The sequence below is a fragment of the Protopterus annectens genome, chromosome 9.part0, assembly GCF_019279795.1.
Source record: "Protopterus annectens isolate FY-2018-M chromosome 9.part0, PAN1.0, whole genome shotgun sequence".
NCBI classification, from domain to species: domain Eukaryota; kingdom Metazoa; phylum Chordata; order Ceratodontiformes; family Protopteridae; genus Protopterus; species Protopterus annectens.
This window is the reverse complement of record NC_056743.1, coordinates 1,179,959,086-1,179,986,045: the sequence shown is the minus strand read 5'-3', so window position 1 is coordinate 1,179,986,045 and position 26,960 is coordinate 1,179,959,086. Positions and strand designations below refer to the sequence as shown.

Here is a 26,960-nt window from a genome sequence, read left to right as displayed (position 1 = left end):
AAGAAAATTTCTGCTGCATACCAGACTCCAAAAGGGTCTTGGTAGAGGCCTGCGAAAGCATTGGATCGGTCATCAGGGGCTGCGAAAGCGCCTCACTGAATTCCAGAGAACTGCTGACCTGCTTAGCGGTAGAGTCATCGGAATGCTTAGCCTTGACTGGTCTGTCTCTATCTTTACTTTTTTTGGAAAGCTTATGGATTATTGGTTGATGGACGCCATTTCGGAATGTGGACGCCATTTTGGAATGTGAGGATGGAAGACGAAAACACCTGGCTAAAAATAAGAGCGCTATGACGAATAGTTCTCATGTTAAAGACGGCACAGAACTGGCAATGGGGAGGTCATGGTCTGGGCCTAAACAAGTGACACAGTATGAATGGAAGTCTCAGTGTGGGATTTGCTTTCCACAGGCGAGACAATTGTTGAACTTTTTCGGACATTGGTTAGTGCAAGAAAAAAGGGTCCCAACTGGGTACTTAGCTTTAAACATTTTCAGCTGTAATTCAAAACTCTGGTAGTGACCAACTGGCACACTTGCGAACTGCTTCTGCTACAGGCTCCACGGCAAGAAAGACTGATGTAATGATGTCGGCTGCCTTCCTTTATATCACTGATGACCTGATGTCAGTCAGCAAGTGACAGCAGCCGATGCAGAAAAACATTGACTCTGGTACTTGGGCCGGCCGAAGGCTACCACAGTAGGGATAACCCACAGGTGATGACTGCAACAGTGAAACACAAAGAACATCAGGTACATTTATCAAAGAAAGTAGCACATAAATCACAGTTAATCAAAAAATTAGTGAATAATAAAATAAATAGTTGATGAACAAAATTTGAAGTCATAAAAGTGGCACATGTCCAAGTGTCTATCATCTTTTAGAAACAGGGCATTCAGTCCAGTGAAGATTAGCTGATGAAGTCCTAGGATTTGAGATGTGAGCGATGTAGTGGGATACTAAAAATGTACAGCAGACGGTGAGTGGATTAAAAAAAATGTGAGCTGCTGTAATGATATACAAATTGTGACTGAAGTTGTCGGTTGAGTTGATAAGGGTAGAATGAAAATAATTTGACAGCAATTTATATATAAAAAAGTAATTACAGCAGAACAACTTATGATGGGTGCAATGGGAAAAATCAAGAGGAACAACAGTGGTGAGCTGAAATATAATGGTGGGGGGTGAGAAAGTATCTAGATAGGAAGAAAGGAGAAAAAAAAGATCCTCATGCTCTGGAACAGGCTCCCCTCCATATAAAGCAGAGTCCATTCCTAACCCTGTTTAACCATAACCATAACAAATGGATGGATAATCAGAAATTTAGCCCAATCTGGCTCCCCCTGTCACTGATAGGCACAGGCAGACAGTAATTCACAAACTAACATACCCCCAACATAACCTCTAGAAACTTCTTAGCTAACATACACCCGCCTAATAAACACCCATGTTACAAAGGGTCACAATTGGGTTGAACTGCACAGCTAAGTTTATAAAGGTCCTGGTGGTTATTAGCCTAGTATACAGCTGTGAACCTATCAGTAGGTAGCTTGGCAGTAAAATATTACTTATCTGTAGCTGTACTGGGTCAGTTTATTTGAAGTGTAATAGTTAGCCATGGAAAATGTATTTTACTGCAAGTTTGGGCACTGATGATTCTTTGCCAAGTATTGTTTTAACTAAGCCACAAATTCTGCCGTGACAACTAATTTTTAGTAGCTGTGGAAAAGTCATTCTATTTGTTGGTACTGACTCAGTAGGATGACTGTGGGTAGTTGACCTATGGGGAAAGGTAATTAGGCTGGTAGAAAGTGTGCAATGTAGTAACCCAAATGATGACAGGAAGGGATGGACATGATATGACTAAGGCATCTGAAATGTATACACTGGAAGACAGAAAGGGGAACATGACTTGGACATACAGATATGGGTCAATGAATCCAGCTGCATTTTTGCAGCATAGCTTGAATGGGCAAATCCATTTAAGTAATGTGGAAGTATGTAAAAAAAATCTTATGTTTGGTACAAAGCGACGACCAATGGGGGGGCTTCAACCTCTGCAATCCCTCCCTAATAACTAGGTACTTCCAATTGAGCTTCCCTGAAAAACAACTCTAGTCAGACAAATTAATCCTTCTGGCCATGGTGGACTATGACAGGTGAGAGTTATGGAACTGAAAAGGAAGTGACACCAGTGGCAGTTTGCGGCCACAAAAGGAAAGGCTAAAAAAATTAAGGAAATTCTATGTGACAGAGGAGATGGGGCCCTGGAATGCACTGCCTAAGTTAGCCGCTGCACAGTTGCCAGAGAGGTTCATGGATGTCTGGACTGGGGCAGTGAAAGGATGGTGTGGGGCAGTTAAAGGGCAACTACTGCAACCTAATGGTAAGTTATACAACTTGTGTGAACAAGACAAACAGGTCTTCCTGTCTGCCTGGGATGACATGATTGACAGACCTCAATGCTTTGCCAGAGATGGCCTGCATCTGTCACACTTAGGCTTCAGGATACTGGCCAAGGCTCTTGCCACCCTTATAGTGCCTTTTTTAGGCGGTGCTCCAAAGACCAAATTACCACCATAACAGCTACGAACAAATGCAATCTGAGGGTCATGCTGCTCAACGCTAGAAGTCTAAATCTCAAAATGCACTCACTTGAAGCACTCCTTAAAATGGAGAACATTGACATTTGTCCTGTAACAGAGACCTGGTTCAAGGCAGCAGAAAGTACCCCTGCACTACCAGGCTATAACTCATTCCACACCTTTCAGCCCCAGAACTTGGACTGAAGCTCCAAAGGCAGTGGTGTTTCAATATTCATAAAGGATGTGCACACCTCCAGACTGGTTGCCCAACATAACGCATCAGAGATACTTCAGGTGCAGCTAACATTGGGTAAGGCAGCGATTCAGATCGTAGCTTGCTATACATCCCCAACCATGTCCCAAGACTCATACTCCACGTTCCTAAGCACCCTGGAGAATATTAGGGTCCAACCTAACACTCTCTTACTAGGGGACTTCAACTACCCCTCCATTAACAGGGTAAACAACTCATGTACCAATACACTTGCCCAACGTTTCCTGGAGTTCATTAATTCCAATGTCCTGGACCAGCTCATTCTTACCTCCACTAGAGGTAGCAGCATCCCTGACCTGGTCATTACTAACATGGGCGACCGTTGCTCTACACCTGTAGTCAGCTCCTCCCTGGTTAGATCAGACCACAAACTAATCACCTTGGAAATCCACCCCCCCCCCCCCCACAAAGGTAACCACCATGAAAAACTTCTCCAAAGCTAACTTTGGGCTCCTAAAAACAGAGGTGGCTAATTTCACGGCACCCATGCAAATGGAGAATAGTTGCATGACCGCAAAATCATACACCAATGCACTGTAAGAACATGTACAAAATCCCAATGGAACCAAGATGCTCTCCTCCAAAAAAAGGAAGCCAATCAGGTGGTTCCCTGCCATAAACAAACTCTGCAACAAGAGGAGGAAACTGATGTGGAATAAGGTGAAAGTTCCAAGACTAGAAAAACTCCCTTATCAGCCTCAACAAAAAGTTGAGATCCCTCATCAAATCCTCTAAAGCTAGCTATGAAAACAGAATTGCAGCAGATAGTAAACACAACCACAAGGCCTTCTATAGTTATGTAAAGAATCTCCACGGCAATACCCGATTTGCTCTGAGCTACTGCACAAAGGTACCTCCTATACAGAGCCAGCAGATATTACCAGTATACTGGCTGACAGATTCAGTATTAACTTTACCCCCCAAAGGGCCAATCACAATACCAGTAGATTGCCAGGCACCCAGTATTACTACTGCACAGGTTAAAACAGCACTGTCCAAGGCCAAGAATACAGCTTCTATGGGACCTGATAATATCTCTGGTTGTGTTCTACATGAACTACAGAGTGAACTGGCACCTCACCAGTGTGCCCTGTTCAATCACAGCCTCACCTCACGCTTTGTCCCTACCAAATGGCTCACTGCTACAGTCATCCCTCTCCATAAAGGAGAAGCGATTACAGAACCTGGGAACTATCACCCCATTAGCCTGACTAGTATGATATGCAAAGCTATGGAACACATCATCATGGACCTAATAAACAACGAATCACCAAACTCTGGATCCCACACAGTTTGGTTTTGTGAAGGGTAGATCATGCCTGCTCAACCTGGTTGACTTCTTTGAGTCAGTCACCAGAGCTGTGGATGAAGGCAAGGTGGTTCATACAGCTTACCTTGATCTGGCCAAGGCTTTTGATACCATTCCCCACTCAGGAATCATAGAAAAACTCACTAAGCTTGGCATCAAACCCTACATCACTAGGTGGGTTGCAAACTGGCTCACATATAGAACCCACAGTGTGAAAGTAGCTGACTCCAAGTCAGACTGACTACTAGTCATGAGTGGAGTCCCACAGGGTTCGGTCCTGGTCCTCTTCTGTTTCGCATCTACTTCTCTGAAGTCCAGGCCAACACGAAGGGACTCTGGTGACAAAGTTCGCAGACTATTGCAAGTTGGGAGCTACTATTAACTCCCCAACTGATGTTGGCATCCTACAGAATGGCCTTACTGAGTGAGACCCAACGACTGGTGTCAGAGCCATAGCCTTAAGCTCATTGCCAAAAAAGTGTCGTCATCCCCTTTGGGAAAAACCCGGTTCCCCTGAATTAGCAGAAGGCGTTATAAGAGATCTGGGAACACGGGTTGACAGCAACCTCTCTTTTGATCACCACATTGCCACTGTGATCAGAAACTCCTTCTATTAAGGGTTTTGCATCTAGGAAGAAAGAGGTCATTGTCTCCCTCAACTCTTTCCTCATTAGGCCAATTATGGAGTACAATGCCCCATTTGGCATCTACCTCACTAGACACCTGCAGCAACTGCAGAGGCCGCAAAAGTACCTCACAGAGAGGATCCTAGGCCTTAAACACTTGTCCTATATGGACAGACTCAAAAAACTCCAACTATTCTCTGTCTCATATCGCCTACTTAGAGGCACTCTCTGCTTGACTTACAAAGCCATGTCTGACCCAGCTCTGTTAGAAATGCTACAGCTAAAGAAATCCCAATCCCTCCACACCACACGCTCCAGAAACCTCAACCTCATTACCACAATTAACAGAACATACTGGAGGGACAGGTTCATAACCAGGAGACTGCCCATGATATGGAACAAACTTCCCATACATGTCAAGCAGAGCACCTCGCTGACCCTCTTCAAGAGAGATCTTGATGAGTGGATGGGAAACAGAAAATTCACCCTGGGGATAAATCCAGTGCCTCTATTCGACAGAGGCACTGGGAACCAAGGTCGCTGGCACTATGCCAGGGTACTCCTATGGCTAGGCTTGTAAAGGCCCCAGGACCATTAGCCTAGTACACACCTATGCACCTATAATGACACTGAATGTATGGGTCTAAGGCATTAGTGTGAAAGGTACTGCTCTGCATGCAACTTTATTGGATCAGTGCTTTCAAAATGCACTCAAGTTTGAAAAACAGATATGCATCTGCTACAGGACTTTTGCCCTTTTCTTTACAACTTTTTTGACAACCAGTAAGGCAATCATACAGGAGACGTCTTGTTAAGTTAGTTCTCTACTTTATGTTGCAATGGCAGACTGAAATACGGCAGAAATATTCAGTTGTGAAGTCTAGTCTGTTGGCCTGAGAGCATTACAAAATATTGTGACATTGTGCATTCATAAACCAGTGTTTGTGCATTCATAAACCAGTGTGCTGAAACACATCTACAGGAGAAATCTGTAGTACCTTTCATATTGTCTTGATAAAGAGAGGTCTGCAAAATTCTTTGGAGGCATACAGTTTCTGCAGTGATTCATTCACATACACAGGAATGTGTACTTGTATGGCTTATGGTGGTAACAATATCATCAGTTAGCTTTTAGGTAGAAGACTATGTAGTGCCTTCACAGTATGCATATATTTTTACCATGTTCCTTACACATACATAGCAGCAGTAACTGAAAAGTACAGTTGTGTACACTTACCATAAATGCAGATGTTCGAGTGTATTCACTGTTGCAGTCATTACATTTGGGTAATCTGTTGGCAGGTTGCCCTCAGTCGGCCTGAATTCCAAAGTCTTGGGTCCTGCGCCGGTTGCCGTCTCCTCTTCCATGACGTCAGGTCATCAGGGGTATAAAACATGCAGCCGATGCCATTTTCTTAGTTTTTCTTGCCCCAGATCTCAGGTGCCCCCAAAAAGGTAGCAAAATTATGTATATATAAATACATGCATCAATATAAACTTTACCTTCATCTACAAGCAAATAGACCACATAGGTTGTAGAAGATAGAGAAGGAAAGATAAACTCCAGAATGAAAGGTGGATGGCGGGAGGGACTGCAACAGTGAATACACTTGAACATCTACATTTAAGTGTACACAACTGCACTATGTTCTTCGTGTTTCACTGTTGCAGTCATTACATTTGGGTAGAATCCCAAAGCTATGGTTGGGTGGCTGGAGCTAAACAGCATTAGGTGCGGCTATAAGGCCCTGTAGAACTGCAGTGGCAAAGCCTGCCCTGGTCTTAGAGTAGAGAGGCAAATGATAATGCTTTGTAAAGGTGTGAACTGAACTCCAAGTAGCAGCCTCTACAATGTCTTTGGTTGGTACCCCTTTGAGAAAGGCTACTGAAGTAGCTGCAGCTCTGGTGGAATGAGACCTAATGCCCTTGGGCACAGGTTTACCATGGTGTAAGTAGCAGAAACAAATGCAATGGCTTATCCACTTTGAAATAATCTGCTTTGAAATAGCCTTTCCTTCTGATCCTGCAGCACATGCCACTAGTAATTGCTCAGTTTTTCTTAGAGCTTTAGTCCTGCTCAAGTAGAATCTTCGCTGTCTGTGCACGTCCAAGGAATGCAGAATTCTTTCCCCCTTGTTCTGCGGATTTGGATAAAAGGTTGGCAGATGAATAGTCTGGTTAAGTGCCACACTGGAAACCACCTTAGGCATAAATGTAGGATTTGTCCTCAGAGACACCCTGTCTGGGTAAAATATGATAAAAGGCTCTACAGCCATGAGGGCCTGTAGCTCTGAAACTCTTCTTGCTGAAGTAATTGCTAGTAGCAGAACTGTTTTCCATGATAAGACCTTTATATCAGCAGTAGCAGCTGGTTAAAATGGAGGCAGGGTGAGCTTTTCCAACACATAATTGAGGTCCCATGCAGGTGTTGGTGATCTTCTAGGAGGCCTTAAATGTTTGGCTCCTCTAAGATACTGTTAATAAAGGATGAGAAAAGACTGGTGGCTCTGTATTGTAATGAGCCGAAATAGCAGAGGCATGAATTTTAATTGATGAAAAAGATAGGCCCTTGTCAAGCATCTCAGTTAAATATTGTAATATCTGAGGAATATTTAGTTCTGCTGCATCAGTTCCTTGTGCTGGATTCCAAGCACAGCATCTTTTCCATTTATCAGCACAAGATTTTCTAGTAATAGGCCTTCTGGCTTCCAAAATGACATCCATCACAGCTTTAATGAGAGGTGTTGCTTGTATAACTACATGATCAGCCATGCTGCCAAGTTTAGTGTCTGGAAATGATTGTGCAGGATCTGACTGTTTTGCTGGGACAGTAGTTGAGGTCTTTGAGGTAAGGTCCAAGCTGGGTATTGAGACAAGATTTTTAGGATTGGGTACCAGTATTGGTGGGGCCAGTCCGGGGCAATTAGTATCATCTTTGGTTTCTCTTGTCTGACTTTTAGGAGGACCTTGGGAAGAAGAGGCAGAGGAGGAAAGGCGTACACTGATAGGGCGTCCACTTTCCATGCTTGTCTGTGATAAGTCCTTGTGCAGAATCTTTTCAATTGATAATTTTGAGGAGAGGCAAATAGATCTATGTCTGGGCTCCCCCATTTCTTTGTTATCATGCTGAAGACTTGTGGATCTAGTTTCCACTACTGATGATCCAGAAGGTTTCTGCTTAAATCGTCTGCCAGTGTATTTTGCTTTCCTGGCAGGAATTGAGCTTGAAGATGTATTTGGTAGGTCAAAGCTGTGTCCCACAGTGTCATGGCTAATCTGCAAAGGGGGTACGAGTACGTGCCCTCCTGCTTATTTATATACCACATGACCGTGGTGTTGTCCGTCTTTATCAGTAATTGTCCTGGATGAAGTAAGTCCTCGAAGGCTGTTAGGGCATTTTGAACAGCTAGCATCTCTTTCTGGTTGATATGTAGATGCATTTGTTTTGGGGTCCATATGCCCTGAATGCATCTTCCCGCCATGTGTGCCCCCCAGACATAATCTGATGCATCTGTTGTTAAGGTTTGGCTGGCAGGGGGTAAAGTGAAGGTCAGTCCCATGTTCTGGTGACATGCCTTTGCCCACCATAGAAACTCCTGTTGTAGGCAGGGAATGAGAGGAATCATTGTTTCTAGACTGTGACAATGTTGACTTCATAAACTTTTTAGGTACCATTGCAGTTTCCTCATATGCAGTCTTGTATATGGAATCAGTAGGATGCAGGATGCCATGAAGCCCAAAGCCTGCAGAATTTGTCTTGCAGATAACTGGGTTTTTGTTGCCATCAGTTTGAAGTAAGTAGGCAGTTTCCTTTGCTTGTCTGGCATGAGATAAGCCATCTGGGCAGCTGTAGTCAAGCTTGCACCCAGGAATTTTATCTTTTGAGAGGGTACCAGTTGTGATTTGTTTTCATTTATTGTGTACCCTAGGCATGTTAGAAGCCTTTTCACAAACGCCAGGTGTTGTAGAAGAATGTCCTTGTTCTCTGTTTGAATGAGACAGTTGTCCAAGTAAGGATATATTTGAATACTTCTTTGTCTGAAAAATGCAATTACTGGTGCCAGGCATTTTGTAAAGACCTTGGGCACAGTAGATAAGCCAAAGGGCAGTGCAGAGAACTGGTACTGCATTAAGCCAGCCTTGAATCTGAGGTATCTTCTGCACGATTGTCTTATTGGGACATGCAGGTATGCCTCTTTTAGGTCTAATGTTACCAGCCAAGCATTCTTGCCCAGCATGGGCAGAAGCTGCTGCAAAGTCAGCATTTTGAATTTTGGAATGTCCAGGTATGTGTTCAAAATTGATAAATCCAGTATTGGCTGCCAGGCCTTGTCCTTTCTGGGTACCAAGAACAGTCGAGTAAAAACCTTGTCCTTTTCCTATTCTGGTTCTGGCTGAATGGTCCCCATATCCATGAGGGACGTAACCCGTTTCTGAGCATCTGCCCATTGATTTTTTGGCAGATCTGGCCAACCCTTTGCCATTGGCAGAGTATGGAAATGGAATCTGTATCCCTGTGATACTATGTTTAGCACCCACTTGTCCTGGGTTATTAACTGCCAATTTTGAGCAAAAAGTGCTAATTTTCCCACCTAAGGGTGCTGCCAAAAGATAAGTGCTTGGTGCAGGTAAAGGGAAGTCATTGGGACTGTTTTCTGTAGGTCTGCGCTTTATCTCCTCCATATTTGGTGGTAGAAGCGCCCCATTGCTTTGACCTGTATGAATTTTGTGCCTGGTATCTGGAACCCTTAGGGCGTCTGGATTTGCCCCTTTGAGCTCTGTCTGACACAGGAAAGGACCAATTTTTTGTAGGCCAGTGTCTACTGGATCTTGGTGGTTGCACTTGTAAGAAGTCTTTTACAGTTTGCATAGACTTAGCTTTCTCTTCCATTTTCTTTAAAACCTCTTCTGCCTTAATACAAACAATTTAGCTTTAACATGATCAGGCAAATTTTGTTCCTTTAACCAGGCATGCCTCCTAATCACAGATCCAGTAACTGCGGCCCTGGAGGAGGCTTCTAAGGATTCAAAACCACATTGCAAAGTATGCTTTCCAACCTGTTCAGCTGCATGTAATAATTCCTGCATTTCTTTATTTTCTGCACATTCCGAAATCAACATAATTTTCTGTTTTAGCAATCCCATAATATGTTGTTGATACTTGAGCATATGAAATTGACAGTTTAAGGAAGGCACTTATTGCCAAGGTAGCATATGTATAAATCATTTTCCCCATCTTTCCAGTGCTCTTGAATCTCTGTCAGGGGGTTGGGTTTTTTGCTGTTGAGGCCTTAACTCCCTTTTCGACCCTGTGAAATTGTTTCAGGATCAGCAGCAGGGTTTCTAAATAAGAATTTATGTGAGGCAGGACCCTGTGATATCTGTCAGGCTTGCTGGGAGCTGGAGGTAAGGAGTCAGGGGTCAAGCTTGACTCAGAAAACACATCACCCACAATTTCTAAAACAGGGGGTATGGCTAAAGGCCTGCGCTGAGGGAGAAGGAAATCCCCGAGCCTCTTTTTTGAGTCTGAGAAATGAAATCTTGACTCTCCCAGTGAAAATGCTCCCTCAAAGTATGCAAGGTTTCTCCAAATGAATAATCCTCAGGAGGTGATACAGATGGTATAGACTCCTCTGCATCTGAATCCTCATAGGGAGGTATAGATAATTCCTGATCAGAAGAGGAATCAGAAGAAATAGAAACCTGATCTGAAGATTCATAATTAGCGTCTTGCCTAGGCCTCTTTACCTGGAGGGGGATGAGTACCCTTGTTCAAGGTAATAAGGTCTTCAGCCATTTTGATCATCTGTTTTTTAGGCATAGAGACCTGTGCACATGGCTCATGCGTCAGTTTTTTAGTTTTAGAAGTTGCTTTTGTCTTTGGTTTTGCAGCTGTCGTCGGTTTGATATACAAATGTTGAGGTGTGAATACACCCTCAGAAGCCGGTGCCTGCTCAGCGCCTCCGGACCCATCTGAGGGAGATACATCCATCGGTCCAATACCTTCAGTATCTCGCTGCATGCTGGACTCCACATGGGTGTCGAAAGAGGCCTGCGACTCGAAAGTAGTGGGTATCAGGGGCTGCGAAAACGCCTCACTGAGTACTGGCGAACCAGCAACTGGCTTAGGAAAAGCCTCGTCGTTGGTTTTGGATCTCGACCGTCTTTCTCTGTCCTTTTCTTTGTGTTTTTTATGTACTCTGGTAGTCGGATTGCTATCTGATGAAATTTCTGGGTAGTTAAATCTGTTTCCAAAATACTTTGGGGCAAAAATATATCGACGCTTAATAGTGCGTTGGTTAAATCTAGCACAAAACTGACAGCCAGGCACGTTGTGATCAGGGCCTAGAAAAGGAATACAGTATAAATGGAAATCCTTATGAGGTATTTGCTTCCCACAAGTAATACAATTATTAACTTTTTCTGACATCGGTATGGAGCAAGAAAAAGGTTTCCCCAACAGGGTACTTAGCTTTAGTGAAGACTTCGGTTCTGAAACTCAAACTCGAACATTTCAGTAGTTGGCCGACCGGCACTTGCGAAATGCTTCTGCTTCGGGCACCGCGCAGCAAGAAAGACTAAAGAAAATGGCGTTGGCTGCATGTTTTATACCCCTGACGACCTGACGTCAGGGAAGAGGAGACAGCAAACGACACAGGACCCAAGACTTGGAATTCAGGCCGACTGAGGGCAACCTGCCAGCAGATTACCCAAATGTAATGACTGCAACAGTGAAACACGAAGATCATCAAAAGATCTGTGGGTCTACCAGTTAGGAATCAGCATCTTATAAGTTTTCAACATTATAGAGTACAAAGGCCACTCTTATCAGGATAGACGCATCTAGCTGCTACTGTCACAGGATCACAGCAATGCCACATGTAGAAATTGCAACACAGACTATGAGACAAGTTTGCCTCATTTTTAGGTTTTGTCACATTTTCTTTCTTTTAAGATGAGCAGATGTGCGGCACTATGTATACAGAGATCTACATATCCCTCCGTTTTGTACTGTTCAGGTGTGCAGCACTACATATACAGAGATGCACAAATCCCCGTTTTGTACTGTTCATGTGTGTGGCACTACGTATACAGAGATGCACATATCCCCCTGTTTTGTACCGTTTCAGAGCTGCGTACCACCAGGCTATCAGAAACCTTCCTAAACAGCTGAAGCAGCAGCAGTCTATGGACACTTGGTTCGTGTCTCTTCAGGTCTCTCTCACAACCAAAAGGGATCAAATTAGGTCCCCACATCACAGACATGTAACTGCTCCTCACCTTCTCTATGGGTCAAATGCATACACAATACTACTTTTGTATGGAAATGTATATTACAGCAATTTACATTTAAAAATAACACTCATCAAAGGAGTCTTCTGGCAAATGCTCACAGTGCTGATTTGGCATTAATTCAGTGGAGTGGACGAAATAACCTTAAGGGGGCTGGGGATCTGTAACTAGAGTCAAGACAAGTACTGCTGCATGACGACAAATGAGTGTGGGTCACAGAACAGCCATGGTGGGTTAATATCAGAAGGTAAATGTGCACATGGAAATGAACACAGCAATATGTGTGTTTGGATAAGTGCACTGGGAACATAACTTCATAAAGGTGATCATTAGTAAATTGGAAGAACGGTTGCCCAAAATCAACATAAGCAAGATGAAGGAAACTAAAAGATAATTCACACTATTACAGTTTAGGCAACCTTGTGGCTTTTGCTAAAAGAACAGTGCATTGACACTGTGTCAGTAACAAAATAATGTGGTGTAACTAAACAAGACTTGGAAAGAAATCTGGCATGATACACAGCATAAAGGAGAGACACAGGAAGAAAGAAGAAAAATGGGGAGATGGAACACTATGTAAGAAAAGAGATCAAAGAAAGAAACACCGAGGAGAGGAAGCAGAGTGGGTCACACTGAAGCTTAGAAATGGCAATGCAACCTGCACGCAGGTTGTATACAGAACTCTTCCTGATGAGGTGACAAAACAGAATGCACACCATATCCTTAGGAATATACAGAACAGGGAAATACAGTACAGCTTGAAGACTTTAATACAGAAGATATTTATTGTGACGTGTACAGTCATATCCAAAATGGAAAAATACTGATGCCCCTGAAGAATAAACAAGGTTTGCATAGTTGAAGCACTTCATAAACTCCCAACTAATTAAGTGCATTTCACCAAAATGGTTCAAAACAACCTTGACATAAGTGGAGTGTGGCAAGTTCCTCACATATCCCAATGCACAGGGTTTCATCCTTACACCTCTTAACTGATATAATCTTCTCAAAGGTGCTCAACCTTGGAATAGCTTAAACACTGCTGTATTAAACCAATGCGAAGTAATGGGCTTCACTGGTGAGGACCATAGGGAGAAGAAAACTTCCAATCACACAACCAGAAACCTCAAGGAATAAACCTTATAAAACCAACTCTACAGCATCATAGTGAGAATGTTTCAACTTCGTAATCTCAAATACAGACATACAAAGACACTCATACATGAAAGTAGGTAGCAATACAATCACCTTAACTAAAAGGTACCAAAAAAAAGGAACACTACCAAAGGAAAGCTCCAAGAAACACAAACCAAGGTAGTGTACATTCATAAAACTGATATCACAGAAGCAATAAAAATGCAAAATATTCAAATCAAAAAGAAAAATGCAATTCTCAAATGAGGTGGTAGCAAAACTTAAGGAAAAGGATACAGCAGTGGAACACAGTAAGCGGGCAATCACAGCAAACAAGGCAAAGGGAAGAAAAAGCAGTCAGAAAATAAATGGTTTAAACTAAGGAAAGAAAGCTAAGTAAATCAAGAAAGGAGACAAACATGCTAGTGGCATATAATAGTTTAAAAAATGGATAGAGAAACCTAAGAAAGAGAAGAGTGCCAGAGGAATAGACAGAAAAAAGCACAACTACTGAATGAATATGCATCAGTATTTACAGAGGATGAGAAAGAAAACTCACTAGGTCACGAGGCTGATGGGCAATGAATCAGAATTTTTTTGAGGAAATTGGTGCCAAACTTCATCATCAAAAAGGTGTCATTTACAGGAGGAACTTCTCCCCCCCCCAATACTGTAAAGATGAAAAAAGTTAGCCAGCGAGACCTGAACGCAAACTCGCTACCACTCGTAACAATGTTGCCAACAGCAATTATGTGAATCCAACACCACAATATAAAAAAAACAGATTTAATATAAGAAGGTTAAGCGCTTTCACTCGCAGATAGTGAGCTTCATCAGAACAGTGATACAGCAAGTGAAAAACATTTAAATAACCAATTTTTGGCGCCAAAAAAAATTCTTAAAGCTGTATACATTATATATCTTGCCTATCCACATTTATATTCATTTAATTTACTATTATAATAAAAATGCGAAATGCATATGGTGTTTAAATACCAGTGAATTAACTATTTCATACATTCTGAGTTAAAAACCATAAAATGTGTATAATTATGAAAAATTGCGATATTAAGAATAATTAAATAAATTCTCCGTAGTAAATACTTTAACTGTCTAACTCCGATATGGATTTGACAGAAATAAATTCATTTAGTCCTGGGGGTGTCATAGCGTCAGTTAACAATTGCCACCAAAACTCTCTATAAGCTAAAACTTTCTTGATGTTACCACCTCTTGGATTCATTGTAACAATTTCTAATATACCAAATTTAAAATAATGTTCATCACCCTAATTCATTATATGCTTGCAAAGTGCGTTTTTTGTGTCCTTAGTTCTAATACTGTACAAATGTGAATAAATTATTTTTTTAAATTTTCTCTCAGTCTTTCCAATATAATAGGATGGGCATGACATACATTTGGCAAGGTAAACAAGCATACTGGTATTACAATTACCATGTTTGAAATTAATTTTAGTTTTGTTAATGTTATTCAAAATAATATATTTCTCCTCATTTATCACAAAGCATTGATGGCATGCCCCACATTTGACAGTGTGTCCAAGTTCCTTCCTCGAACCTTTGGTACCATGTTCAAGTAGTTCTTTTAAATTACTACCCATTTTATATACAAAAGAAGGTTTAGATCCTAAAATATCAGTTATTTCTTGGTCTGTTAAAAAATGTGCCAATTCCTATTCATAAATGGCTTTAATTTGATTACTGTAGGGGCCAAATTCAACAATACAAGCTCTATTATATATATTTTTTTCATTCTTAATGATAATTTTCTTTGTCAGATCCAAGTTTTGTTTCTTTAACGTGATCTAAATACAAAATATGAACTACAAAATGTACACTACATAACTCATGTGCGTGTCATGTGAATTGATCTTGTAACTGGGAATTTTAGTAACTTTTATATTAACATGTGATTGACACAGATTTCAGTTCAAAAACTGTGTTGTTATTTCTGCGTCTATTAATGTCAGCAGCGGGAGTTGCTTGACTCTATAGACTGCATTGCATTGTTAAGCTTTAGTTATTTTTGAAAATGCTTTCAGATGCATGATTGCATCCACTAATTGACAGTCCATTATCTTGATTTTCCCGCTTGTTTTTATATTTAAGGTAATGTCTTTGCATATAGATGAAGCGTAGAGTATACTACGCGAAAGCGCTCATCTATATCTTCATTTTTGTGAAATAAACTACTACTTTGTTTTAAGACGAGTATATGATTGTGTATCCAGATCGTGGTTAGACCTCTGTTTTTGTTTATTCTACATCAGCCTTTAGATATTATTCAACACCCACTGGTTTGAGTTGATGGCTCACAAGCTTCTGGGTGTAGAGCTATGTGACCCCCAACTACCTCCAAGCAGGACAGTCAGGCAATCCTTCAGGATTGCTGAAAGGACCTCCCGGAGAATGCTGTGCAGAAGCCCTGGTTCTGCAGTCCGCCCCTGTCATGAAGGCAACATCCATTGCTGTTACCCCTCTTGCCACAGGCAGAACCTTCAAAAGGAGCATCTTGGAAAGACTGCTGCAACTTCCTGAAGAGACTTTTACCCCCCTTGTCATTCTGTGAAAAGGTCCACTGAGGATTAGTAAAACTTACTTGGATGGCAGACAGTGGCTTTACATCTTGCTTGCTCCTAGTCGGTGTCTTTAACCTTGGGTCCAAACAGGAAGGAGCCATCAAAGGGGGTATTGACAAAGGACCCTTTCAAGCAGTCCAAAAAGTTACACAACCTCATCCAGTGTGGTGATGCATGGCAATGCCAATGCCAGTGGCTCAAGACATTCCATTGGCCTCATTGGAAAGGAGTCTTGGAAATGTTGGCAAAAGACTGCAGAGTGGACAACAGAGTCTCTAGAATCTTCTGGGCCCCTGGGGACTACTATGCCTTGATGTTCATTGACACTTCAGTACTATATCATGTTGAAGTCTTGTCAAGTGAGAAAGATAACTAAGTTGCCTCAAAGCAAATGTAGCTGAAGCATAAGAGCTCTTTCCCAAAAGTGCCAATGCCCGAGACTCCCTATTCGGTGGAATGGACTGAGAAACTCTCCTCTGAAATGTCATTTTTTCATGGTGGCAGCTACCACCACAATTGCATCCACAGCCAGACCCTTACTTCAGTGAAGCCAATCCTTGGGTGGGGCAAGGATTTTATCTGGATTCTTGGGGATTGCTTCCATCACAATGTGTTCCTCCCACACCCTATGAGACACCAGGTCGACAAGTGCATCCAGACGGGGACCACCCAGAGCATGGATGGGCCCACCCTGAAGATCTCCAGAAATACAGACTTCTCTGGAGAAGAGGCTTTGGTGGTCCAGTCCCCATGCTGGAAAAATGCTCCAAAAGATCGGCAAAGGAGGAGTCATCATACAGAGACTTGGGGGACCCCTTTCCTTCTCTAGGTCACTACACTCCAGAAAAGTCTACTCTGGAGACTCCAAGTGCTTCCTCTTGCACCATCTCTTACAGGACCCTTCCTGTTCTGTGGAGTCTGGGGGGGGGGTGTAGGGGACCCACCAAAGGTGATGGACTGGAGACCAACAGGAGTGAGCTGCCCTGGAATAAATTTGTGCAGGGCTATAGCAGAGCTAACTACCTGATATACCAACTGATAAGCATACATTTTTGCACTTGTTTGCATTGTACTGCATTTATATATTTGTCCAGTGTATTCTTTCTGCAGTGTTTGTTTCTCAAGGTAGTTCAGTAGCTAGTTAAAGGTGGGGGTTGTTTTGCTTTCTTTGGAGTAAGTCCACCTGAGGTGTTAGTGACTGGCCAACACCGCTCTGTTTATCCGATTGTCCGAGGCTTATTTTCTCTGTTGTACTTCTAGTATAAAGACTTACATTCTGTGAATTTGTGCAGCGCTATAGCAGAGCTAACTACCTGGCTGGGTTGGATTCTCTATCTGATATACCAGCTGACAAGTATATTTATTTGGACTTGTTTGTACTGTACTGCATTTATATATCTGTCCTCTGTACTCTGTCTGCAGTGTTTTTCCCACTCTGCCTCCCAAGTGTTGCTGTATTCTTAAAAGCTGGTGGCTTTGCAATTGCCCACCCCTGCTCTAAAATTGATTTTGGTCACTCCTCCCTTCCCCATCTCATTTGCTCACTCAGCTGAGTACAGAGAGATCATTTGGGAAGGACTTTCCCCCTTGCTTTTTTGATTTTGGACACTTCTATCTGTCCCATCTCATCAGCTCAATCTACGGAGTACAGAGAGATCATCTGAGAAGGCTAACCCCCCTTAGTTTCTTAATCTTGAAAGTACCGTTTTGTACCTACCATAAATGTAGATGTTCAAGTGTATACCCTGCTGCAGTCATCACACTTGGGTTATCCTGCCGTCAGGCGGTCCCACAGTCGGCCCGAATTCCAAAGTCTTGGTTCGGCGTCGGTTGCTGTCGCTTCTTCCCTGATGTCAGAGCGCCAAGGGTATATCAGAGGCATCCGACGCCATTTTCTTCAGTTTTTCTTAACCCAGATGTCAGGTGCCCCTAATAGGTAGGCAATATATATATGTATATATATATATATATATATATATATATACACACACACACATATAGTTATATGAAAAAAATGAAACAAAACCCTTAGGCACAAGCAAATACACCACAGAGGTAGTAAAGAATAGAGTGGAAGAGATAAGTTCAGCTAGTCCAGAGGGGATGGAGGGAGGGTAACCTGGACTGCAGCAGGGTATACAGTCGAACATCTACATTTATGGTAGGTACAAAACTGTACTATGTTCATCGTGGTACCCTGCTGCAGTCATCACACTTGGGTAGAATACCAAAGCTAAGGATGGGAGGTGGAGTCAAACAGGGTTAGAGGAAGCTAGAAGGCCCTGCAAAACTGCAGTGGCGAAGCCAGCTCTAGTCAGAGTAAAGTGGTAAGTGGTAATGTTTGGTAAAGGTGTGTACTGAACTCCATGTTGCAGCTTCCAGAATATCCTTGGTTGGCACCACCCTGAGGGAGGCTGTAGATGTAGCTGCTGCCCTGGTAGAGTGGGGCCTTATGGTAGCAGGAACTGGTTTTCCATGGTGGGTGTAGCAAAAACGTTTGCAATGTCCTATCCATTTGGAAATGGTCTGTTTTGAGATCGCCTTTCCTTGTGATGCTGTAGCATAGGATACAAAAAGCTGGTCAGATTTTCTGAAAACCTTAGTTTTATCCAAGTAGTAATGTAGCTGTCTGTGAATGTCCAAGGAATGCAGGAGTCTTTCTCCTTTTTTCTGTGGATTTGGAAAGAAGGTGGGTAAATGAATGGTTTGATTTAGAGCCACACTGGATACCACCTTAGGCATAAAGGAGGGGTTAGGTTCATAGAGAAACTCTGTCCTGATGAAAAATGAGGAAAGGCTCTATTGCCATTAGCGCCTGAAGCTCCAAAGCTCTTCTAGCTGAAGTGATTGCTAGCAGCAGGGCAGTCTTCCATGATATAAACTTTAAATCAGCTGAGAAAGCTGGCTCAAAAGGAGGTAGCGTGAGCTTTTCCAGAACAAAGTTGAGGTCCCAAGTATGCGTTGGCGCTCCTCCTGGGAGGCCTAATGTTTTTGGCCCCTCTGAGAAACTGCCTAAGGAGTGGATGTGAAAATAAGGGAGGATCCGTGTTGTAGTGAGCAGAAATAGCTGGGGCGTGGATTTTAATAGATGAAAAAGAAAGCCCTTTGTGTAACATCTCAGTTAGATATTGCAGAATCTGAGGTATGTCTGGCTGAAGGGTATTTTGGCCTTTAGCTTGGTTCCAGGCGCAAAACCTTTTCCATTTGTCTGAGTAAGCTTTCCTGGTGCTGGGCCTCCTGGCCTCCAGAATAACTTCCATAACAGCTTGAGAGAGAGGAGCTGGCTGGTTGCTTAGGTGATTTGCCATGCAGCCAAGTTTAAGGTTTTGAGCTGGCTGTGTAGAATCTGATTGTCTTGCTGTGTGTGCAGGTGGGTAATTTGTGGTAGAATCCATAGTGGGCCCTGGGCCATATTCCTTAATAGTGGGTACCAGTGCTGGCATGGCCAGTCTGGGGCAATGAGTATCATTCGGGGTCTCTCCATCCTGACTTTCAGTAGCACCTTTGTGAGAAGGGGTAGTGGAGGAAAGGCATATACTGTTAGCATTTTCCAACTGAATAAGAGTGCGTCCACTTTCCAAGCTTGATGGTGAAAAGTCCTTGTGCAAAACTTTGTTAGCTGATAGTTTTGAGGGCTGGCAAACAGGTCTATGGGAGCCCCCTTTTTGAGTTATCATTGTGAATACTTGTGGATCCAGTTTCCATTCGTGGGGATCCATGATGTTTCTGCTTAGGTAGTCTGCCAATGTGTTCTTTTTTCCTGGCAGGAATTGAGCTTGTATTTGAACTTGGTAAGCCAGTGCTGTGTTCCACAAGGACATTGCTTGCCTGCATAGAGGGTAGGAGTGTGTACCCCCTTGTTTGTTTATGTACCACATTACTGTGGTGTTGTCTGTCCTTATAATAAGCTGTCCTGGATGTAAGAGGTCCTTGAAGGCTGTCAGAGCATTTTGTACAGCTAGCATTTCTTTTTGATTGATGTGCAGATTCCTTTGATCTGCTGTCCATATGCCTTGAACGCACCGTCCTGCCATGTGTGCCCCCCAGGCATAGTCCGATGCATCTGTTGTCATAGTTTGCCTGGCTGGGGGTAGGGTGAAAGGCTGACCCTTGTTGAGGTGACATGCCTGTGACCACCATAGAAACTCCTGTTGAAGGCAGGGAATGAGATTTATCATTGTTTCCAAGCTGTGGCTGTGTTGAGTCCATAGCTTTCTAGGTACCATTGTAATTTCCTCATATGGAGTTTTGCAAATGGTATTAGTAGTATGCAAGATGCCATGAAGCCCAAGGCCTGCAGAATTTTTCTTGCAGGGAGTTGGGTCTTTGTTGCCATTGTTCTGAAGTATTGAGTTAATTGTAGTTGTTTGTCTGACGTCAGATAAGCCATCTGGGCCGTTGTATTCAAGCTGGCACCCAGGAATGTCATATTTTGTGAGGGCACTAGTTTTGATTTCTTTTCGTTTACTGTGTACCCTAGGCAACTTAGAAGATGTTTTACAAAAGCCAGGTGTTGTAAGAGAATGTCCTTGCTTTCTGCTTGGATGAGACAGTCATCCAGGGATGGGTATATTTGAATTCCTCTTTGTCTGCAGTATGCAATTACTGGTGCCAGGCATTTTGTGAAGACCCTGGGCGCAGTAGATAAGCCAAAGGGCAGTGCAGAGAATTGGTAATGGGTTGAACCCGCAATGAAATGGAGGTATCTTCTGCAACTTTGTCTGATAGGGACATGCAGGTATGCTTCCTTGAGGTCCAACGTTACTAGCCAAGCTTTCTTGCCCAACATGGGAAGAAGCTGCTGTAGTGTTAGCATCTTGAATTTGGGTACTTGCAAGAAGGTGTTTAGAATTGAAAGGTCCAGAATGGGTTTCCAAGCATTGTCCTTTCTGGGGACTAGAAAGAGCCTCGAGTAAAATCCTTGGCCTTGCTCCTGTGTAGGTACCAGTTGAATGGCTCTCATGTCCATGCGAGCTGTAATTTGTTTTTGTGCCTCTGCCCATTGATTTTGTGGCAGGTTTGGCATTCCTTTTATCCTTGGCAAGGTGTGGAAATGAAATCTGTATCTGTGTGAGATAATGTCTAGGACCCATTTGTCCTTTGTGACGATGCGCCAGTTGTCTGCAAAAAGTGTTAATTTTCCTCCCAAGGGAGCTGCCAAGAGAGTTTTGCTTGGCAGTATGAGGTTTAAGTCATTGTGTTTGCCTTCTAGTGGTTTGGGACCTGTCTTCTCCTCCCTTCTGTATTGTAGTGCCCCACTGGTGAGGTTTGTAAGGGATTTGTGCTTGTCCTCTACCCCTTGGGCACCTGTATTTACCCCACTGTGGTCTGCCAGAAGCTGGAAAGGACCGATTTTTTGTTGGCCAATTTCTGCTGAAGCATGGGGGCTGTATCTGTAAGAAATCTTTGTCTGCATAGATTTTGCCTTATTCTCCATTTTCTTTAAAACCTCCTCTGCTTTACCCCAAATAAGACATCCTGCTGTAAGGGTGCATCCAGTAACTTTGCTTTAACATGATCAGGCAGAGATTGCTCCTTTAACCAAGCATGCCTACGTATAACAGACCCAGTAACAGCTGCTCTAGAGGAAGCTTCCAAGGCATCAAAACCACATTGTAAAGTATGTTTGCCCACCTGTTCAGCTGCAAGTAACAGATCTTGCATTTCCTTGAATTCAGACTGTTGAGGGTGCGTGCCCATCTTTTGTTTTATTTGAGACATTAGGAATTGCTGGTATTTAAGCATGTGAAACTGACAATTTAGTGCTCTCATAGCTAGAGTAGTTGAGGTGTAAACCTTCTTCCCCCACCTATCTAGTGCTCTGGAGTCCCTTTCTGAGGGTACAGGATTTTTTGCCATAGAAGCCTTAGCCCCTTTGGGACCCTGGGAGATTGTCTCTGGATCAGCAGCAGAGCTTTTGTAAAGGAATTTGTGTGAGTCAGGCACTCTATAGTATCTATCTGGTTTGGCTGGAGCAGGAGGCAGAGAGTCTGGATTTAGACTAGATTCTAAGAAGACATCATCCACAATGTCCAAAACCGGGGGGCTAGCAAGTGGTCTGTGCTGGGGGAGTAAAATAAACTCTCTGAGCCATTTCTTTGAGTCAGAGTAGTCCTGACCTTCCCAGTGGAAATGTTCCCTCATGGTGTGTAAGGTTTCCCCAAAGGAATAATCTTCAGAGTGAGAAGCTGAGGGAATGGAGTCTTCAGCATCAGAATCTTCATAAGGGAGAAAGGAGTAATCCTGTTCCTCAGAGGAGCCTGAGGAAACAGACACTTGATCAGAGGAGGCATAATCCTCTTCTTGTCTAGGCCTTTTGTCGGGGGGGGGGTGGGTTGGGAACCCCTGATCAAAGAAATCAAATCTTCAGCCATTTTAAGCATCTGTTTCTTAGGCATTGGGCCTTGACCTGGAGACTGAAGTGTAGGCTTTTTTGGCTTTAGAGGAGTCTTAAGCTTAGCATAAGATTTTATGGTGGGGGTAGTATGTCTGAAGACACCTTCAGAAACCGAAGGTGTTTCTACAGCACTGGCTTCCCCTACTGCAATGTTGTCGGTAGGGCCCAAGGAAAAAGGCTGTGTCGGCCTAGAACTCTCTGCTGGTGGATCCGAAGCGGCCTGGGGATCCAATTCAGCGGAAGCAAGGGGCTGCATAGGCACCTCACTGAAAACCGGAGAACCGGCGACCGGCCTAGCTGAGGCCTCGGAGTCTGGCTTGGATCTAGGCTGCCTGTCTTTATCCTTGCGTTTTTTATGCACGCAGGTAATCAGTTGCTCCGACGGCATAGTGTAATTACATTTTCTACCGAAGTAGTGTAGTGTGAAATCAAAGCGTCACTTTACAGTTCGCTTATTGAACCTAGCACAACACAGACAACCAGTGACGTCATGGTCTGGGCCTAGGCAAGGTATACAAAAAGAATGAAAGTCCTTAGGAGGTATTTGCTTCCCACAAGAAATGCAATTGTTAAGTTTTCTGACATCGGACTGAGGCAAGAAAAGGTTCCCCAACGGGGTACTTAGCTTTGAAGACTTCTGACCGAAACTCAATTCGAAAATCTCAGGTGTCGGCCGACAGGCACTTGCGAACTGCTTCTGCTTCGGGCACCGCGTGGCAAGAAAGACTGAAGAAAATGGCATTGGATGCCTCTGATATATACCCCTGGCGCTCTGACGTCAGGGAAGAAGTGACAGCAACCAACGCCGGACCAACACTTTGGAATTTGGGCTGACGGCAGGATAACCCAAGTGTGATGACTGCAGCAGGTTACCACGATGAACATCTATCTTGTTTCCTCCCTCTCCAGTCAAAAAAAAAAAAAAAAAAAAAGAAAACATTCACACTTTATTCATCTGCTTTTACTATAATTGTGTTCTTACTACTTTATCACCTTATTTTTGCTGCGTGCTCTTAAGTGTTCCAAGTGCTTTTATTCTGCTGCATTTATTACTGCTTGTTAGTAGCCTGATTAAATTTATCTGTTATTCTAAGGATCTTAGTTTTGGTTTTAGCACTTGTGCTTCAGGCCAGTTACTTTACATTTAAGTTTTCTGTGGTTTACACTCTTATGAACAAACCCTTATCAAAATCCTCTCTCCATAAGTCCGCCCAAGTATTCGGACTACTACGTCTGGACAATTCCCATCAGTTTCTCCTGCCAGCCTGGTCAACATGGGCATACTGTATATCATTATAGCAATTGCCTCATTTTTACTGACAGCCCTCTTCTCCTAGCACTTCTACTTGTGAGAAATGTATCTACATCATTAACCTGGAATCCATGCTCTTTCATCCCACAGTCAGTACTACTGACAAAGAGGAGAATGCCACCACAAACACCAGACCACTCAAGTCACATAGCCAAGTACAACACACATCCACTTATGTAGCGGTCCCCAATAAAAACGTACACTCAACAGCAGAGACATCCAAAACACACACACAACCCCAAACACATCACACACAGCAGATAACACACCAGTATCTCACAAACACAGCCTATAAGGCAAAACAATAAACCATCATAGCCCATATGCCATAAAGTCAGTTGTCTGTTTGGTGCCAGAATCTGCCACATCATGCACACACTCAAGTCTTTCTAAAACAAGTACAAGTATGACTCTGTCATTGTCCACGTTGGTGTGAATGACTTGAGATGTACCTCCCTGGACTACATATAGAGAGACATGTGTGTCCCAGGCAGGTATGACCCTAGCCCTAAGCAGCATCCTACCTTCACCAAGAATGTTACCACAATACCAACAAAAAATAACTGACTTCAACAATTGACTTAGTTTCTGGTGTCATTCCAAGGGAATCCAGTATCTGTCTGCCTGGGTTGACATGGTTGACAGGCCTTGTTGCTTTGTCAGAGATGGCCTCCATCTGCCACCACTGGGATTCTGGATCCTAGCCAAGGCTCTCGCCTCCTTCATTGTGCCTGTTTTATGTAAGGCCCCAAAGACAAATCTTGCAACATAAAAGATCTGTCAAAAAGCAAACTGAAGGTCATGCTGCTAAACGTTAGGAGCCTTAATCTGAAAATATACTCACTGGAGGCTCTCTTTGCACTGGAAGATGCCAATGTCTATGCGGTCACGGAAACTTGGTTCAGGACTGCGGAGAGCACTCCTGCTTTACCAGGCTATACCTCATTCCACACATCCCAACCCCAAAATTAGATTGGAAAGACTAAGGGTGGTGGAGGCTCTATCTTCATTAAGGACAGGCACACCTCCAGACTGGTCTGCCAGCATGATGCTCTAGAACTATTCCAGGTGCAAATGACAGTTGGGAAAACAACCATCTAAGTTATAGCCAGCTATAGACCCCTCTCCCTCCATGACTCAAGACACCAACTCCTCTTACCCGGATCTACTGGACTCCATCAAGGTACAGCCTAACACCCTGATCCTTGGTGACTTCAATTACCCACCATAGACTGGCTGAACTAATGCACCCACTCAACGATTCCTTGACTTCATCAATTCTAACACACTAGACCAGCTCCCCTCATCCCCCACAAGGGGAGATAACATTCTGGAGTTGGTTCTCACCAACATGGTTGACCGCTGCACCACTCCCCACAGTATTCTTCCCTGGTGAGATCAGATCATCGGACTGTCTCATTCGAAGTTATCCCACCCAACCCCCCCAGCCATAACCAAGCTAAAAAGACTTCTCAAAAGCTGACTACAACCTCCTAGGGGAGGATATCTGTAGCTTCACACCACTGCCCCCCCCCCCAGAGGATGCAGACAACTATGCTGAACAGTACAACAATGCAGTATCGAAATTAGCCTCCAAAACAAAGGGAAAAGTACAGTTGTGTACCTACCATAAATGTAGATATTAGAGTGTATTCACTGTTGCAGTCATTACACTTGGGTTATCCTGCTGGCAGGCTACCCGCAGTCGGCCTGAATTCCAAAGTCCTGGTCCTGCTTCGGTTGCTGTCACCTCTTCCCTGACGTCAGTGTGCCAGGGGTATAAAAGATGCAGCCAACACCATTTTCTTCAGTTTTTCTTGCCCCAGATGTCAGGTGCCCCCAAGAAGGTAGGCAATACACATTGCTTATAAAAAAACATACACTAAAATAAACAATACCTTCATCTACAAGCAAATACACCACATAGGTTGTATAGGATAGAGAAGTATAGATAAGAACCCGGCAAAGAAAGGGGGATGGTGGGTGGGTAACCCGGACTGCAACAGTGAATACACTCTAACATCTACATTTATGGTAGGTACATAACTGTACTATGTTCATAGTGTTTCACTGTTGCAGTCATTACACTTGGGTTGAATCCCTAAAGCTGAGGTTGGGCAGCTGGGTCTAAATAGGATTAGGAGTGGTTATGAGGCCCTGCAGAACTGCAGTGGCAAAGCCTGCTCTGGATTTAGAGTAAAGAGGTAAGTGGTAGTGCTTGGTAAAGGTGTGCACTGAACTCCAAGTTGCAGCCTCCAAAATTTCCTTGGTTGGTACTCCTCTGAGAAAGGCTGCTGCAGTGGCTGCTGCCCTGGTAGAATGAGGCAGTACAGTTATGTACCTACCATAAATGTAGATGTTCGAGTGTATTCACTGTTGCAGTCATTACACTTGGGTTATCCTGCTGGCAGGCGACCCGCAGTCGGCCCGAGTTCCAAAGTCTTGGTCCGGCGTCAGTTGCGGTCACCTCCTCCCTGACGTCAGTGCGCCAGGGGTATAAAAGTTGTAACCGACGCCATTTTCTTCAGTTTTTCTTGCCCCAGATATCAGGTGCCCTCAGACAGGAAGGCTGAAAAGATATAAATATGCCAAACAACCATGCATATATTACTATAAACATTTCCTTCATCTACAAGCAAATACACCACAAGGTTGTATAGAGTTGAGAAGTACAGAATAGTCCCAGCAAAGAGGGGGATGGAGGGTGGGTACCCTGGACTGCAACAGTGAATACACTCGAACATCTACATTTATGGTAGGTACACAACTGTACTATGTTCATCGTGTTTCACTGTTGCAGTCATTACACTTGGGTAGAATCCCAAAGCTGAGGTTGGGTGGCTTGGTCTAGATAGGATTTGGCGAGGCTAACAAGCCCTGCAGAACTGTGGTGGCAAAGCCTGCTCTTGATTTGGAATGGAGAGGTAGGTGGTAGTGCTTGGTAAAAGTGTGCATTGAGCTCCAGGTTGCAGCTTCTAATATGTCTTTGGTTGGTACCCCTCTGAGGAAAGCTGCTGAAGTGGCTGCTGCTCTGGTAGAATGAGGCCTAATGCCCTTAGGCACATATTTGCCATGTTGTGCATAACAGAAGCGGATGCAGTGTCCTATCCATTTGGAGACTGTCTGCTTTGTAATGGGCTTTCCTTGTGATCCTACAGCATATGCTACAAACAGTTGCTCAGTTTTTCTGAAAGCTTTTGTTTTGTCCAAGTAAAATCGTAGCTGCCTGTGTATATCCAAATCATGCAGAAGTCTTTCCCCTTTATTCCGGGGGTTTGGGTAGAAAGTAGGCAAATGAATGGTTTGGTTTAAGGCCACATTGGAGACCACTTTTGGCATGAATGTTGGGTTTGTTCTAAGAGAAACACTGTCTTGATGAAAAATGAGGAAAGGTTCCACAGCCATCAATGCCTGTAACTCCGAGACTCTTCT

The 26,960-nt window shown here is 43.5% G+C and overlaps 1 protein-coding gene across 2 annotated transcripts in view; it reads right to left on the bottom strand.

The window, feature by feature from the left end:
- CORO1B (coronin 1B) overlaps positions 1 to 26,960 on the bottom strand; it is a 626,540-nt gene that overhangs the window by 321,926 nt on the left and 277,654 nt on the right. The window lies entirely within an intron of this gene.